Here is an 18,979-nt window from a genome sequence, read left to right on the forward strand (position 1 = left end):
TGAGAGTCCCTTATACTGCAAGGAGATCCAACCAGTCCATTCTAAAGGAGATCAATCCTGGATGTTCATTGGAAGGACTGATGCTAAAGCTGAAACTCCAATACTTTGGCCACCTCATGCGACGAGTTGACTCACTAGAAAAGACTCTGATGCTGGGAAAGGTTGAGGGCGGGAGGAGAAGGGGACGACGGAGAATGAGATGGCTGGATGGCATCACCGACTCTGTGGACATGAGTTTGAGTGTACTCCGGGAGTTGGTGATGGACAGGGAGGCCTGGCGTGCTGTGATTCATGGGGTCGCGGAGAGTCGGACACGACTGAGCGACTGAACTGAACTAAACATACTATTTTGAGTCATATCCTATGAGCTGTCTTATAGGTAACAAAACACCAGGTGGAGAAGTTAACTGCATGACAATCAGACTGCATCCAGGATATGAGAGGCCACAATTTTGAGAATGGACTGCAAAGAAATGGGAACAAAGGGACCGTGGAACTGAAGATTCAGTTCAGTTCAGTTCAGTTGCTCAGTCGTGTCCGACTCTCTGCAACCCCATGAATCACAGCACGCCAGGCCTCCCTGTCCATCACCAACTCCCGGAGTTCACTCAAACTCATGTCCACAGAGTTGGTGATGCCATCCAGCCATCTCATTCTTGGTCGTCCCCTTCTCCTCCCACCCCCAACCTTTCCCAGCATCAGACTCTTTTCCAGTGAGTCAACTCGTTGCATGAGGTGGCCAAAGTATTGCAGTTTCAGCTTTAGCATCAGTCCTTCCAATGAACACCCAGGACTGATCTCCTTTAGGATGGACTGGTTGGATCTCCATGGAGTCCAAGGGACTCTCAAGAGTCTTCAACACCACAGTTCAAAAGCATCAATTCTTCGGCAATCAGCTTTCTTCACAGTCCAACTCTCACTTCCATACATGACCACGGGAAAAACCATAACCTCACCTAAAATGAGCAAGATCATGCTGGTCAGACCACTGATGACCAATGTGGAGATGACTGTTAAAGGTGACTGTGATGTTTCTGCATGAGTCCTCCCACTGCCCCACCTCTGCTTATAAAAGTTCTCACCCCCTGTTTTGTCAAGGGTGGGAGAGTTGGCCTTTGGACAGAAGTCCGCCACCACCTTCCCTCCTCCATTTGCCAGCATCTGAAATAAAGCAAACTTTCCTTTCCACCAACTTGGCCCGTTTACTGGCTTTTGAGCACAGAAACAGCCAGACAACCCCCCCACGCCCCCACCACCCCGCCTCCAACACACACACACTTTCAGTAACAAATATGCATGCAGGTCAAATGGAAAACAATTTTGCTGTATCACACTATCTTTAGATGTGTGCAAGGAACTTATAATTTAGCATAGTCAGGAGATTTCTCTGTGAGAATATTGACATACTTAGGTTTTCAATAACCCCTGTCTTAAATTACAGAGATTCCATTAGCCATTTTAATAAACCAAGATTCTCAAGAGAAAACAAAGCAAAAAAGAAAAAAAAAATCAGTTTCTACAATCTTTCTTTATATCTCCTCATTTCTGCTCCCCAGGATCTAAAATTTAATCTGCCCCCTCTTCCTTTTCTGTAGCTTTTTTCTTCAGCAGTTTTCAGATATCTCTAGCCCTGCCTTCACTGTGTTTCAGTGGCTCATTTAGGCCACAAAGGAGTTCTCTGGTGGCCTGATTATGACAGAAAGCAAAATTATCTTTCCCAAAGATTCTATTGATCCCTGGAATACCTTGGGAGTCATAAAAGATATCTGCAGATTTGCCTGCTGTTTTCATCGAAGGTAATGCAGTCATAAATATTCAAAGAGATACAAAATAAACCATTTTGTTAACTATTGGGTTTAAAAGTTTTTCCTTTAAGTGCAGTAATCAAATGACATGAGGTCATTTTTTTTTTTTATTTCAGGAATCTCATTACTTAGTAAAATGAGCTGTTTTGTCTAGACAGGTTTGACTGCAAGGCAAATGATGTGCCCAGTGATCACTGATCAATGATGTGTCCATTTAGTTCTTAGTGCAATAAATTCATGGAGGGTGTTAGGATTCCATTGACTGAAAATTCACTTTTGCTCCTGGGAAATTGCTGACTTGTGTTTTAAAATAAATAATCCATTTTTAGTACTTGACAAGATATTCAAGTTTTACCCCCTTGCAAAATCAAAATCTGCTGCTTATTATGTTAATGTGGTATTTGCAAAGCTAATACCATGATTTCAAGCCCAAAGATTCCCCAAACGCTTGCAAATCAGTCAAAGAAAAGCCAGGCATTCAATATGCATGAGGGAGGGGCCCATATATTTATAGGTCACTGTCAAGACAGAGAAGACAGAAAGCCTGATGAACTGGTTCTAGTTCTAGCTTCATCAACAATTGTATTTACAAGTCAATTAAACTATCTGTGTCTCTGTTTTTCTTTTCTATAGAAATAAACATATATTAATTAAAATAAAAGATCTTAAAAATTTTCCAAACTGTAAATCATCGTTTTGTCCTTATTCTTGTTAGCTGATAACTTTGCTTGTAACTTTCAAAGAATAAACTCATAACCTAGGAACTTAAATTGTGTCATACTCCTGAGATTAATTAAAAGTGTTAATCTCTAAATTGACAAGTTTAGAAATTTTCCTATAGGTTTCACTTATTTGTACCACTTGATTAATAACAAACAGCAAGTATTTTTAAATCTGAGGAACTGATCTGGACACAGTATTTTTTAAATCTCCCCAAATACAGTAATATGCAGCCACTGCTATGAATCCTTACCATATAGGAATTCTCATCTTTCCTTTTCATATTTCAGGTGAAGCGCACTGTGTAAATATGTATCCAGATCAACAGAATGATTGAGTATCTGCAAAAAAATCTCTGAGTATCTGCAAAAGTGGCTAGCTAAAATGTGAGATCTTTGAGAAAGAAAATTCCATTACATGTGCAATCTGCCCTCTACTTTCTCAATAAAACATGAAACCCCTGTAAGAATGAAGGCAGAGTAAATGGAAGAACAGTGGTTTTAGATTTATTTATATTGTGAGTGTGTGTGTTTATAAAGTATTTTCATCAGGTTCATTTTCTGTGATGTTTAGAGGTGTTAACCATCCCGACACATAAGAAATTAATTATGGTAGAGAATCAGGTGCATTATTTAACTGTGTATCTCTTGGTTGCCACAGAAACAAAATATAGATTTTGTTTGCTTATCACAGGTTCCTTTGTGTGGCTCTGCCCACAGAGGTAACTTAAGCAAGGTCTTTTCTATTTTTGGAGATGGACCATCCCTATTCCCATTTCTCTATTTTCCACTTTATTTCCAGGTCAGATAACAAGACTACTTGCAAGCTTATCTAATTTGCTATATGCCCATATATATTCAAAGAAAAAAATCATGGACAGTGAAAGAGAAGGATGTAACATTTTGTGCGTGCATGCCAAGTCACTTCACTTGTATTCGACTCTGAGACACAATGGACTGTAGCCCACCAGGCTCCTCTGTCCACGCGATTCTCCAGGCAAGAATACTAGAGTGGGTTGCTATGCCCTCCTCCAGGGGATAATCCCCACCCAGGGGCTGAACCAGTCTCTTACATCTCCTGCATTGGCAGGCGGGTTCTTTACCACCAGCTCCACCTGGGAAGTTCCGGTCAGGTCAGCTGCTCAGTCGTGTCTGACTCTGCGACTCCATAGACTGCAGCCTGCTAGGCTTCCCTATCCATCACCAACTCCCAGAGTTTACTAAAACTCATGTCCATTGAGTTGGTGACGCCATCCAAGCACCTCATCCTCTGTCGTCCCCTTCTCTTCCCGTCTTCAATCTTACCCAGCATCAGGATCTTTTCCAATGAGTCAGTTTTTTACACCAGGTGGCCAAAGTATTGGAGTTTCAGCTTCAGCATCAGTCCTTCCAAGGAATATTCAGGACTGATATCCTTTAGGATGGACTGTTGACTCTCCTTGCAGTCCAAGGGACTCTCAAGAGTCTTCTCCGACACCACAGTTCAAAAGCATCAATTCTTCGATGCTCAGCTTTCTTTATAGTCCAACTCTCACATCCATACATGACCACTGGAAAAAACATAGCCTTGACTAGACGGACTTTTGTTGGCAAAATAATGTCTCTGCTTTTTAATATGCTATCTAGGTTGGTCATAACTTTTCTCCCAAAGAGTAAGTGTCTTTTGATTTCATGGCTGCAGTCACCATCTGCAGTGATTTTGGAGCCCCCCCAAAAATAAAATCTTTCACTGTTTCCATTGTTTCCCCATCTATTTCCCATGAAGTGATAGGACCAGATGCATGATCTTAGTTTTCTGAATGTTGAGTTTTAAGCCAACTTTTTCACCCTTCTCTTTCACTTACGTCAAGAGGCTCTTTAGTTCTTCTTCACTTTCTGCCATAAGGGTGGTGTCATCTGCATATCTGAGGTTATTGATATTTCTCCTGGCAATCTTGATTCCAGCTTGTGCTTCATCTAGCCCAGCATTTCTCATGATGTTCTCTGCATATAAGTTAAATAAGCGGGGAGACAATATACAGCCTTGACATACTCCTTTCCCAATCTGGAACCAGTCTATTGTTCCATGTCCAGTTCTAACTGTTGCTTCCTGACTTGCGTACAGATTTCTCAAGAGGCAGGTCTGGTGGTCTGGTATTCCCATCTCTTGAAGAATTGTCCACACTTTGTTGTGATCCACATAGTCAAAGGTTTTGGCATAGTCAATAAAGCAGAAGTAAATGATTGCTTCTTGGCCTTTTGGCTAAGATCAAGTGTAGAAGTAGATGTTTTTCTGGAACTCTCTTACTTTTTTGATGATCCAACAGATGTTGGCAATTTGATATCTTGTTCCTCTGCCTTTTTTAAATCCAGCTTGAACATCTGGAAGTTCATGGTTCACGTGCTGTTGAAGCCTGGCTTGGAGAATTTTGAGCATTTCTTTACTAGTGTGTGAGATGAGTGCAATTGTGTGGTAGTTTGAGCATTCTTTGGCATTGTCTTTCTTTGGGATTGGAATGAAAACTGACCTTTTCCAGTCCTGTGGCCACTGCTGAGTTTTCCAAATTTGCTGGCATTTGAGTGCAGCATTTTCACAGCATCATCTTTTAGGATTTGAAATAGCTCAGCTGGAATTCCATCACCCCACTAGCTTTGTTTGTAGTAATACTTCCTAAGACCCACTTGACTTCACATCCCAGGATGTCTGGCTCTAGGTGAGTGATCACACCATCATGATTATCTGGGTCGTGTAGATATTTTTTGTATTGCTGTTCTGTGTATTCTTGCCACCTCTTCTTAATACCTTCTGCTTCTGTTAGGTCCATATCATTTCTGTCCTTTATTGAGCCCATCTTTGCTTGAAATGTTCCCCTGATATCTCTAATTTTCTTGAAGAGATCTCTAGTCTTTCCCATTCTATTGTTTTCCTCTATTTCTTTGCATTGATCACTGAGGAAGGCTTTCTTATCGCTCCTTGCTATTCTTTGGAACTTTGCATTCAAATGGGTATATCTTTCCTTTTCTCCTTTGCCTTTAGATTCTCTTCTTTTCACAGCTATTTGTAAGGTCTCTTCAACAACCATTTTGTTTTTTGCATTTGTTTTTCTTGAGGATGGTCTTGATTCCTGTCTTCTGTACAATGTCACGAACCTCCGTCCATAGTTCTTCAGGCACTCTATCAGTTCTAATCCCTTGAATCTATTTGTCACTTCCACTGTATAATCATAAGGGATTTGATTTAGGTCATACTTGAATGGTCTAGTGGTTTCCCCTACTTTCTTATATTTAAGTATGAATTTTGCAATAAGGAGTTCATGATCTGAGCCACAGTCAGCTCCTCATCTTGTTTTTTGCTGACCTGGGAAGCCAGGATGTAATTTATGTAAAGTTATGTAAAGCCAATTGACTTTTTGGATGTTAGTTTTATTATTTCTGAAATGTAAGGATGGAATTAAATATTCTATAAAATATGTTGAGCTCTAAATCCTAGGGATCTTCAAACATAGTTTGAGAACAAGGTTTTATAAAGGTTATGATTTGGTCACCTTGAGAGTTTTAAATTGCATTGTTTCTGAGAAGTGGAAACTCAAAAAATGTTAAATGTCTCTGGCTGCCAGTTTTTGTCTCACTCTATTTTCAAATTGATCCATGGAGAAGTTTGGTAAAATAAATGAGCATAGTTGGAATCTAACTTTTAAGAAAGCGTATATAAGTTCTGGATCTTCCCTGGCAGTCCAGTGTTTAAGAATCCGCCTGCCAATGCAAGAGACACAGAGTTGATACCTGGTCCAGGAAGATCCCACATGGTGTGGAGCAACAAATTCCGTGCGTCCCAACTACTGAGCCCATGCACCTAGAGCCTGTGCTCCATAACAAGATAAGCCACTGCAACGAGAAGCTGGTGTACGGCAGCGAAGAGCAGCCCCCACTCGCTGCAACTAAAGAAAGTCTATGCACAGCAACAAAGACCCAGTGCAAACAAAAATAAAAAAAAAAAACAAATTTTTGAGAAAGAAAAAGAATCTGCTTTGCAATGCAGGGGATGTGGGTTCAGTCCCCAGTCAGGGAAATAAAATCCCATGTGCCAAAGAGCAATTAAGCCCACATCCTGCCTACTCTGGAGTCCACGTGACACACCTAGAGAGTCCTCTTGCTGCAGTGAAAGATTGCACATGGTGCAGTGAGGATCCTGAGTTCTGCAACTAAGACCCGAGGCAGCCAAATAAATAAATAAACATTTAAAGATGTAAGTGTAAGAGAAAATTGGTATTTAAAAAAAAATTAGTGACATTACCCTAGATTTCAAGACCAGAAAAAAAATTTTTTTCTTTTCTAAAAAGCATACATATGGTTCTAAACTAAGGAAAGACTTTGGGAAAATGATACACAAGATTCTGAGTTTTTTAGTATCTATAAGATCTTTTTTCAGCCTGATATCAACTGGTTCTTTGATATACACAGATTCTTGGTTCAGCTCACAGAAAGTGTCAGTCACTCGGTCATGTCTGACTCTTTGGGACCCCATGGACTGTAACCTGCCAGGCGCTCCTCTGTCCATGGAATTCTCCAGGCAAGGATACTGGAGTGAGTAGCCATTCCTTTCTCCAGGGGATCTTTCCAATCCGGGGATTGGACCAGGGTCTCCTGCACTGCAGGCAGATTCTTCACTGGCTGAGCCACCAGGGAAGACCTCAGCTCGCAGAACCTCCCTCTATTAAACCTTAGATAAAAAGGATTCTACCCCAGCTAGGCTCCCGAGGCAGACATGGAGGTTGCATCTCTTGAAGTATTCATCAGATTCTCAAGGTTAAGTGCCCTTTGCCCACTGCTAGATTCCCAAGAACGTGAAGGTTTTATTCCCTAGTGTTTCTCTTAGAGAGCCTTTGAACATTGAAAAGGTACTTAAGCAAGATTTGTTGAAGGAACACATTTATTCTAAATAGTATTTTAGGGAAAGCTGAAGGTAGCAAAGAGGCACTTAATCTCAACTCACGGTAGTAAATAGAGGTCACGGCTAATGTTCAATAGCTCATCAGTGTTCTCTAGTGGACAAAGTGAATGATGATACCATTAGGGTTGGTCAAGCTTATAATTTAGTAGATTAAATAGTTCCCTCTTTAAGGTCAGAAAGAGGTAACCTTTCTTCGGTGAAATATCCCAGAAAATTACTTCTGTGCCCATATCACTGTTAAGCTACTGTTAGTTAAGTTTTTTTCCCGTCTTGAGGTTTTGTTTCTTCTGTTTGGAGTCCTCCTCCTCCAGACCTTTCAGGATGGCTTCAAATCAGATACCACTTTTCATTCAGATCAAATATCACTTTTTAAAGAGATGCTCACCACCCATGTAAAGCAGTTCCAGGGTCCAGCCTAGTATACGGCACGTGGTAACTGCTTTTTATATATTATTTAATTAATGCCCACAATCAAGGGTAGGACAAAGAAAAGGCTTCCATACTCTGGATGCAAAAGGCAGGCCAAGAACCTTTTTCATAAGGGTTTGAAGGCTGGAGTTCCATCTGCCTTCCATGTCACACTATCTCCTCCTGATGCTGCTACACACACACACACACACACACACACACACACAGAGCTGTACTTTCTCTTGCTCTCCTATCAGCTTTGTAGACAGCTGGAAGTGCAATTTGCCTGGCCTGGTGAAAAGTGAAGAGGTTGGGCTCCTGGTTCAAAAACCAGGAAAATAGCATTTCTCTTCCTCCGGGGGTATTTCTCCACCAGTCAGGATATTTTTATTTGCTATTTAGTGATCCCTTGGCACTGGGGTCCTCACTGTGGGGTGAGTGTGGACATCTCACGAGCTGGTGCTTGAGCCAATCCCTTAGTTGGTGTCTAAACTCGGGCCCCGCAGCACAAAGGCACAGGGAGAGGGACCCATTACCCATCCAGTGGGGGAAGGATGCTCCTGAGAGGATGCTCCCCAGCCCTTATGGATGCTCCCAGAGGACGTCACACGAATGTAAGTTTACTAAGCATTTCAAGACAGCTACTGCCGCAGCAGTTTTCCACCCTATCCATCCATTTGTTGCTTCCAGGTTTTGCTGTTGCTAACAGAGCTACTGTGAACATCCGTGTTACAGTCTTTGTGTATATGTAATACTTTCGTGTCTTGGGACAATGTGGGATAGCTGGATCAGATGGTCGATATATGTTTAACTTTTTAAGAAATTGCTAAACCGGGCTTCTCTGGTGGCTCTATGCTAAAGAATCTGTCTGACAATGGCAGGAGATGTGGGTTCCTGTACCTGATACAGAAAGACCCCACGTTCCACAAGCAACTAACCCCCTGCATCACAACGATTGAGAATGTGCTCTAGAGCCAGGGAGCTGCAAATACTGAGCCCACCTCAGCTGGAGACTGCCCCTGCTTGTGGCAGCTAGACAAAAGTCCAAAGAGAAATGAAGACCCAGCATAGCCAAAAATAAGTAAATAAAATTTATTTTCAAAAAGAAACTGCTAAACTGTTTCCAACACGGTTGAACCACTTTCTCACCAGCAGTGAATGGGTATTCAAGTCACTCCATATCTTTGCCAACACTTGATCTGGTAAGTCTACTTTGAAAGGAGTAGTATGTCTAATTTGTATGTAGTAGTGTCTCACTGCGGAGAAGGCAATGGCAAGCCACTCCAGTACTATTGCCTGGAAAATCCCATGGATGGAGGAGCCTGGTAGGCTGCAGTCCGTGGGGTCGCTAAGGGTTGGACACGACTGAGCGACTTCATTTTTCACTTTCACACATTGGAGAAGGAAATGGCAACCCACTCCAGTGTTCTTGCCTGGAGAATCCCAGGGACGGGGGAGCCTGGTGGGCTTCCGTCTATGGGGTCACACAGAGTCGGACACGACTGAAGTGACTTAGCAGCAGCAGCAGCAGCAGCAGTGTCTCACTGAGGTTCTAATTTGCCTACCCTTTAATGACTTTAGATGCCAAGCACATTTTAATGTGTCCATTTGCATCCTTACATCTTCTTTCATAAATATCTGTTCAAATCTTATAGCCATTTGTTTTATTGGGTTTGTTTCCTTGTTGGAGTTTATTAGAGTGTTTGACATATTCTGCATTCAAGTCCTTTTTTAGGTAAGAGAGTTGCAAGTATCTTCTTCTGGACCGTGGCTTATGCTCTCATTTTATTAACAATGCCTTTCAAAGAGCAGTTGTTATTTTGATGAAGTCCAATTTTTTTCTTTTATGGACTGTTGTTTAGATCATATCTAAGAAATTTTTGCTTAACCTCACATTATAAAGATTTTCTCTTATGTTTCTTCTAGAGGTTTTATAATGTTAGGTTTTGCACTGAAGTTTGTGATCTATTTTGAATTTAGGGCTTCCCAGGTAGCGCTAGTGGTAAAGAACCCACCTGCCAATGCAGGAGCTGCAAGAGACTTGGGTTCAATCCAGGGCTTGGGAAGATACCCTGGAGGAGGGCATGGCAACCCACTCTAGTCTTCTTGCCTGGAGAATCCCATGGACAGAGGTGTCTGGTGTGCTACGGTCCATAAGATCGCAAAGAGTGGGACATGACTGAAGCGACTTAGCACGAACACAGTGTAAGACATGGGTTGATGTTCTACACAGGAACTGAAGAGCCACGGAAATAGTAACTATGTGAGTAAAAAGACTGTTTTATCACTTAAATAGTTTGTTTAAAGCAAAGACAGTAGAAAAGTAGTATGGTGTTTAAAATATAAGTAGAAAAAAATTGATAACAATAGTATAAAGACTGGGCGGACAGAAATGTAAGGATGTTTTCTTAAAGTTCTTATAGGACACCTGAAGGTTACTTGCAGGTAGAGTGTGATAAGTTAAAGAGGACACTCTGAACCCTCGAGAAACCACTAAATAACAATACAGAGAGTTATAGCTAAAAAGCCAGCAAGAGATCCAAATGCAGGCAGAAAAAGAGAACAAAGAACAGATGGAACAAATGGAAAACAGATTAATATGTAGCTCTAATTGCAACTACATCAGGAATCACATTAAATATAAGCGACAATGTCTTTTACAACTTGATTTTGAATATGCATCATTAACAGAGGGATGGGGTAGAGATGGTCTGTGGGAGTGGGTAGACATTTCCTATTGATTCTTTAAATTTTATCAATAAAGTTGAATGTGAGATTATTAGCTGAGAAACCATTGTTTAGCTCTTTACCCTCAAGCTGAGCATCATCCTGAATTTACTTTTATTTTCTTAATTTGGCCCTGAGCAGGTGAGGCATAGAAAAGAAATTCCAGCTCAACATTAAACCAATTCTAATTAAACAGAAAAATAGGGAGTGAAAATTTTCTTTAAATTGCCTTAAATCTAAAAGGCAAAAAAAAAAAAAAAAAAATTGCAATAATTAACACAGCCAGGAGTCTGAACCCAATGTGTCTCCCTCATTTATTTAGAATGCTTACTGGGAGTTAATATTAATTGGGTAGTTTCTATTGAGACTTTTGCAGCTGCATAGACAATGACATCAGAGCAGAACTTCCCCTGGCAGCTTTGAGGCATGTGTGTGTCTGTCCATATTCCAGCCAACCAACTCATCAACAAGTACTTCTTGAGCTCCAATCATGCAAGCTGCACAGAGCTAGATACTGTTAATAATCTTCTAGTTTAAGATCAAGCACTGTTCAATTAATTGCTGCAGGTTTTTTCTAACAGAAAATCTCTCATAAATGAAGAAGAAAGTGATACATATGTACATTGGAGAATTCTGTTTCAATTTCTCTACATAATATCAGGCCAAACCAACAGTACTTTATTTTTATTTATTTTTTTTGCAAAAGCAAGAATAGAGTTTATTTCTAGCTCGAGCTAGGGCTCATGCCTCCTCCAGCACAGTGGAGTGCGGACAAGAGCCCTGAGCCCAGGTCACAACGGTTTTTATAGTCTTAGATTACATAAGCACCTATTTTTGTTCAAAAGATCAAGCTGGCAGAAGCTCATTGGCCAGTTTATGCGAGCGTGGAATTTTTCTGGGGGATTTCCCTATTTCCTCTGATTGGCCTGATTTGGACTTTTCTAGGGAGGAGTTTCTTAATTTTGGCGCTGGCGGGATCTTAGGGAGGAGTTTCTGTGAACTTAGCCTCCACCCTGTCTCCAGGAAATCGAAACTTAGGCCTAAGCAAGGTCTCAGGCCTATCACGGCTACTCAGATGTTAGGGCTCCTAACATCTCCCCCCTTTTCTGTTGTTCAAACGGAAGAATCTTCCTCCGTGGGTAGAGTTTGATCCAGGGATCTTTATACAGCCTTACTAAAAAACAATTTTAGGAATCTTTACTTAAAAACAACCTTATCTAAAATGGAGTAACTTTGGTTCTATGAGCAGCAAGCAGCAAGCAAAGTACAGAAGCAAAAATGCATTACAGGAGCATTAAGTTCTGCATTAGGTTACAGTGTCTAATCTGAAATCACACCCGTAAGATCATTTTTCAGGATATCTGGGAAATAGTTATTTCCCAGGATGTCTGAACCATAGCTACTCTATTTTGACTTTTAATTGTAAATTTTTTTTTTTAAAGCCAAAGCAGATGTCACCATTAATGACGTCAGTGTTTTTCTAAGTATGAGAAGATGCAAGAATTGGGACTCATAAACCCTTTTTCTGAAAAGATCTGACTATCTGAAGGCCTGTTCTGCCAGTTTTTTCAGAGCACAGAGTGCCTCATTCCTGATTTTCACCCTGAACATCTTTCAGGGGGTGTTGAAGATCAGCAGCTTGCAATGGTCATGACGTAATCTTTGTAGAAGCAGCTGGCAAGTACCAACTTCCAGTCGGCAGGGTCCCTTCATAGCCACATATCTGACCATGTGACACCATTACATGGCCATTGTGTCCCGCGGTGGTGGGAAGGCTCATTCCCAGGTCTAGGGAAGTGATGGGCCACTCAGTGTGCTAAAATTGGACCAGGCCTTGCAAGTAGCAAAAGTTTCTGGACCACTGTCTTACTAGCCTCCTGGTCCAGAAAAATATTCCCTCTTGTTGCTTTTTCTCATACCCAGAGTCACATTGTTACAATTATTGATCTCATATGGAACTGCATATCAGCATTATATCACAGCTCAGTGAAACAAGCGACATAGAAAATAATATAGCCATAGCTAGTAGTTATTAGTAAAATAAGAATTATAAGTCAAGAACTTTTATTAGATAAAGCCTGGTATACCCCAAATCACCTGACTTCATTTGTTAAATGACTATAGCCTGGTGTTAATCTCCTGGTTGTACATTATGGAGCATCTGACCTTTATCTGAAGATTGGTTAGTGAGATAACCTTAAAAACTAACCTAGAGTGTCCTTTTTAATAACTTAATGAAATTTTTTAGCAGTATCACGTAACAAGGAACTATCTAAGCAGTGAGTCTTAGTAAACACTAGACCTTAATTAACAAAACTAGAAACTTAATTTAACAATTTACAGAACTTAATATTCCGTGATTTTTCATTATGGAGGCATTAACCCTGTAGCCAGGAAGGCTTTAACCCATCAAATAAAAAATGAGGTTTGTCAGGGAGCTGGGAAAAGCCAAGCAGCCCTCTTGGATTGCCCATAGCCCTGACTCTGATTTCCAGCTATTGTTCTTCATTTTCCAATTTAGAAGCAGACTGTTGCCATGGTTTAAGGACATTAGGATGGCACAAGTCTAACAGAGTTTTTGTATAAATAGAATGAGCTTTTACAAGTCTACAAATCCGACAATTGGATTAATTTCTAAAACTAGCATAGGATCAGGCCTATGGTAGAAAAGCATTTGATTTAAATGCAGAGGGCTAAGAAGTCAAGAAAACATTATAAATGATCATACGAATCAGGTCCAGCATCTTGGGCAAGCTGTCTACCTCTGATGTCGTCGTCTTCTCATCCTGGTGTAGTGTAGTTTCTTCTGAAAAAAGTCCTTCCATCCAGGTTGGAGACAGTCCCTTAAATTATGTCTTTTTCTAGTCCTGGTTGCAGGTCACGAGGCATCTGATCTTCATCCAAAGATAGATCACTGAGACAAGCTTCAGAAACAAACCTAGGGTGCTCTTCAAGAACTCAACCAAATTCTATATTAATATCACAGAACAGCAAAGATCCATTCAAGAAATGAGTCTTAGTAGATACAGATTTCCATTAACAAACTGGGATTTAACACTCATTGAAACATCTTTTTTTCCCTAAAATTACTCTCATTTTTATCAAATATAACCAAATTAAGACTTGTTTACAAAATAGATCTGTTCTCAATAAACTTGACCTGATTATTTATGTAACCATAGACTTCTCTTTTTTTTTTTGCTTTGCTTTGCTGAAACTTTTATGGAGTCTCAAACTGAACTTTAAAATCTTTCAGGGCTAGGAAAGTCATCCTTTATCAGATAAATTAAGAAGGTTATCTCACTAACAGGTACAGAAATCTCAGTTTTGGAGACCTTAAGAAAGGGAGGAATTCACTCAGATCTGTTAGGCAAAATCTGTGATAAGCCTTTGAGGTGACTTTCCAACAGTACTTTAAAAGGGCCTGCAGACGCTATGGAAATATCCCCTGACTGCTAACACATGAGTATGTTTCTTTAGACCTGCCTTGGCAAGTCCTAACTAACACAACATTCTTACAGAATGAAAAACAGCCTGGGAAAGAAGAACTTACAATTAGTGACCAAACCACCATCTTGAGCTGATTCTTATCACACAACGGACCAGATTTAGTTTCCAGTCACACCAGAGGAGGCCTCAGCGCATTTGGAGTGAAAGTGATGGAACACATAGTTTCAGTCAGTTCAGTTCAGTTGCTCAGTCGTGTCCGACTCCTTGTGACCCCATGAACCGCAGCACGCCAGGCCTCCCTGTCCATCACCAATTCCCGGAGTTCACCCAAACCCATGTCCATTGAGTTGGTGATGCCATCCAACCATCTTATTCTCTGTCATCCCCTTCTCCTCCTGCCCTCAGTCTTTCCCAGCATTAGGGTCTTTTCCAGTGAGTCAGCTCTTCGCATCAGGTGGCCAAAGTATTGGAGTTTCAGCTTCAACATCAGTCCTTCCAATGAACACCCAGGGCTGATCTCCTTTAGGATGGACTGATTGGATCTCCTTGCAGTACAAGGGACTCTCAAGAGTCTTCTCCAGCACCACAGTTCAAAAGGATCAATTCTTCCGCGCTCAGCTTTCTTTATAGTCCAACTCTCACATCCATACATGACCACTGGAAAAACCATAGCCTTGACTAGATGGACCTTTGTTGGCAAAGTAATGTCTCTGCATTTTAATATGCTGTCTAGGTTGGTCATAGCTTTCCTTCCAAGGAGTAAGCGTCTTTTAATTTTATGGCTGCAATCAGCATCTGCAGTGATTTTGGAGCCCAGAAAAATAGTAAGCCTGGGCTAGAGGAAGCACAAGTTGGAATTAAGATTGTCAGAGGAAATATCAATAACCTCAGATATGCAGATGACACATAGTTTAGCTCTATGAATATTTGTAGTTTACACATGGAAAGGAGACACACCAATGTGGGAGACAGATACTTCTTGAGATAAAATTTCCCTTTTGGACCCATAATTTAGAAAGAAAAAAAAAATAGAGATGTCTCCTAACTTCTCTATTAATCCTTAAAATGCTCCTATCACCTTTTGATCTATCACTTTATGCATCTATCACCTTTTGATCTAAATAGGGAGGACACAACTTGGTTATCCTAAAAACTGCGTAGTCAAGCCCATTGTGCACTAAAATAAAGACCATAAATATCTTAGATTTTAAGCAGTGATTGTGTCTGTGTGTTTCTATCTGTGTTTCTGTGCTTGTGCATGATTTTTCTTATGGAACATCAACAAGATATATTTAATAAATGAATGTTGCTTCTCGATTGCCACATGTGATTGGGGTAATAATTCACTGCTATCCATGGAGACTGTGAAGGGAAGGGTCCCAGAGACAAGGGAGAGTTATGTAAAGCATTAACAAATCTGTGCAGGGACTTCCTTGGCTGTTCAGTGGCTAAGATTCCATGCTTCCACTGCAGAGGGTAGGGATTCGTTCCCTGGTCGAGGAACTAAGATTCCCCAAGCCTCGAATAGCATGCCTCCAAAAAAAGGAAAAAAAAAAGAAACCTGTGCACCCTCTCAGTTTCTACCCAGCTGTTAACATGAGCCAGCTTCTGCTTAATTATGGTTGTGAGAAGGTCCAGCAAGGTCAGCTGTCTCAGGATGGATGACTGTGAAACAGGCAGTAGTGCTGTTTGTTTCATTTCTCTCTGATGGGAAAGATACAACGAGAAGAGGCGCTGGGTCTCTGGCCTGCCGATTCTCTGGTGGAGAGGGGCTGCAGAGAGGAAGGAGGAGTGGCTGGTCCTGTGATCTTTTCTCTGGAAGAATAGTTGTGGACTAAAGAAGCACCTAGCCAGAGCTTCTCTTAAACTGCCCATGACCACAGTGGCCGTCTCTCCTGTGCATGCAGAAAGCGGTCAGCCAGTACACCTTGAAGCTCAGTGGCTGCGCTGCCTGACATCTTAGACAACTACAGGTGGTTCCTTCAGTTCAGTCCAGTTCAGTCTCTCAGTCATGTCTGACTCTTTGTGACCCCATGAATCGCAGCACGCCAGGCCTCCCTGTCCATCACCAACTCCCGGAGTTCACCCAAACTCATGTCCATCGAGTCGGTGATGCCATCCAACCATCTCATTCTCTGTCGTCCCCTTCTCCTCCCACCCCCAGTCCCTCCCAGCATCAGAGTCTTTTCCAGTGAGTCAACTCTTTGCATGAGGTGGCCAAAGTATTGCAGTTTCAGCTTTAGCATCAGTTCTTCCAGTGAATACCCAGGACTGATCTCCTTTAGAATGGACTGGTTGGATCTCCTTGCAGTACAAGGGACTCTCAAGCGTCTTCTCCAGCACCGCAGTTCAAAAGCATCAATTCTTAGGGGTGTGCATATTTCCAGGATGTGACAGTGATCGCTAAGGCTTATTGTGCTTACTATGTGCTAGGTTGTGTTCTGGGACTTATATGATTTCACTGTCTTCATCTTCGCAAACAACAACTCTAAGAGGTAGGTATCAGTAACTCCCTGTTTACCTACAGATATGAAACTGAGGCCCAGAGAGGTTGAATCCCTTGCCTGAGATCAGGCAGCTTCTAAGGAGCAAAGCCAAGATCTGAACACAGGATCAAAGGACATATAAAACGGACAGTGCTCGTGTAAGGAATATAGCTGATGATAATGTAGGCTGCATTTTACACATTTGGAACTCTGCTTAAGGCATTACAGATTTTTTTTTCCTTGTATTTTCAATTTTACCAGTGTTTTAATGAGTATTATTACTTTGACTCAATTATTCTTATTAATAAGGCTAATAAAAATGTTTTTTAAATGCACTTAAATAGATTTTATTTGATTATTAAATTAAAATATATGGTAATTACAATTTTAAGAATAGTTTAATGTGAGTAATAACATTATTGCAAATATGATTTGCCTTATTTATCTCTCATTTAGCTATTTTTAATTAGAATCCTTCCACATGGAATTCTTGTAGCATAATTTTTATGCACCCTTAAAATATAGAAGTATATGTACTATCTGTAGTTGGTTATTATCTTTGGTCTTCTTCCTTGGTGTAAATTTATTCATGGTGAGGATGATTAGGGGGAAAAAGCAGATTTAACAACAATAATACATCTTGGTAACAAAGAGACTAATCTCTCCCTTTAAACATCAGAATGTAAGCTCAATGAAATGATGTCGTAGGGATGACTTTGAACATCACCTGTGCTGTGCTTAGTCACTCAGTCATGTCTGACTCTTTGAAACCCCATGGACTGTAGACCACCAGGCTCCTCTGTCCATGGAATTCTCTAGGCAAGAATACTGGAGTGGGCTGCCATGCCCTCCTCCAGGGGATCTTCCTAACCCAGGGATCGAACCCAAGTCTCCTGCACTGCAGACAGATTCTTTACCATCTGAGCCACCAGGGAAGTAAGCATCATCTAGTTAGTAGCAAATATAAATTATTCACAATGTTCTGTTCTGTGTTACTAATCACAAAACACAATACTTGTATAAATTATTTTTTACACTAGATAATATCTTCTGAAATATTTTTAAGCTATGTGTTATGGGAACTTCAGTTCAGTTCAGTTCATTTCAGTCGCTCAGTCGTGTCCGACTCTTTGCGACCCCATGAATCACAGCACGCCAGGCCTCCCTGTCCATCACCAACTCCCGGAGCTCACTCAAACAATATAGTTAATCTTTGTAAACTGATTTTCATACCAAATTAAATTCTATCAATATCCTTGTTATCATTTTAGAAACTAAGTCATATCTGACTCTTTGACACTCCGTGGACTGTAGCCCGCCAGGCTCCTCTGTCCATGGGATTTCCCAGGCAAGAAAACTGGACTGGATTGCCGTTTCCTTCTTCAGGGGTCTTCCCAACCAGGGATTGAACCAGCATCTCCTACACTGGCAGGCAGATTCTTTATCCCTGAGCCACCAGGGAAGCCCCTTCCTATCAATAGCTTTGGGTTTTCTATGCACACAATTGTGCCATCTGTTGATCCTGACCGTCTCTCTTTTTCTAACTCCTGTGCTCTATGAGTGGAAATAGAGAGTCCTCTTGGTACTTTCTCAGGTTCTGAAGAGGCAGCACTATTCCTGCATCTGGGGGAGCTTGCATTCCAGTTGGTGAAACAAAAAAGGAAAACACGAGAAAGTATCAGATGGGCTGAACAGAAAACTCAGGAGAGTGCCGTGGTAGAGAGTGGCTACCTCCAGCTGAGCCTCAGGGAAGACTGGCCAGAGGAGATGACTTTGAGGAGCAGTCTCCTCTCCAGCAACTGTGGACCATGCGGAGTTCAGGAGGAAGGGCATTTGTGGCAGAGGGAACAGCTTGTATAAAGGGTCTAAATATTGCGAGTCAATTCTGCGTGTTCTGTGGACAGAAAGAAGTGGCTGGAGTTTAGCTGGCAAGCTGCAAGTAGGACATGGTGAGGTCAGAGGGTTGGCCAGCCAGGACGAGAAGTTGGTTTTCACTCATGGTCTTGATGGAGGACCAACTGGTTGGTATTTTACAAAGAAGTGAGACAATCTGATATATAACAAACAGCCGAATGGGTCAATGAAATACTTTCAGACTGTGACACACTGTCTTTAATAAATAAACAAAATACACAAGATATTTACAGAGGATGATACAGATCTTCTAGTGAGTAAAATATGTAAATGCACAAGATGCTTTTGAAGTATCACCCACAGCCAGTGAGTTAATAGACTACTCCCATAACCATCCTGAGTGAGTCTTTCTCTCCCTCTTTTGTTCCTTAAACTCAGTTTTCTTTCTCAGATCTCTGCTTTGTTTATAGATGTAACTTCCCAACACAGCGTGCTACCTTCTGCCCTTTCTCTAGGATGGCATTCTGTGCAAGGTATACTCTTTAAAAGATAAGGACTCTTGGGTGGGGGGAGGGAGGCTGCAGAGGGAGGGGATACCGG

Source organism: Moschus berezovskii, chromosome 2 (genome assembly GCF_049115385.1).
Source record: "Moschus berezovskii isolate FMDL1 chromosome 2, NW_MosBer_1.0, whole genome shotgun sequence".
Taxonomy (NCBI): domain Eukaryota; kingdom Metazoa; phylum Chordata; class Mammalia; order Artiodactyla; family Moschidae; genus Moschus; species Moschus berezovskii.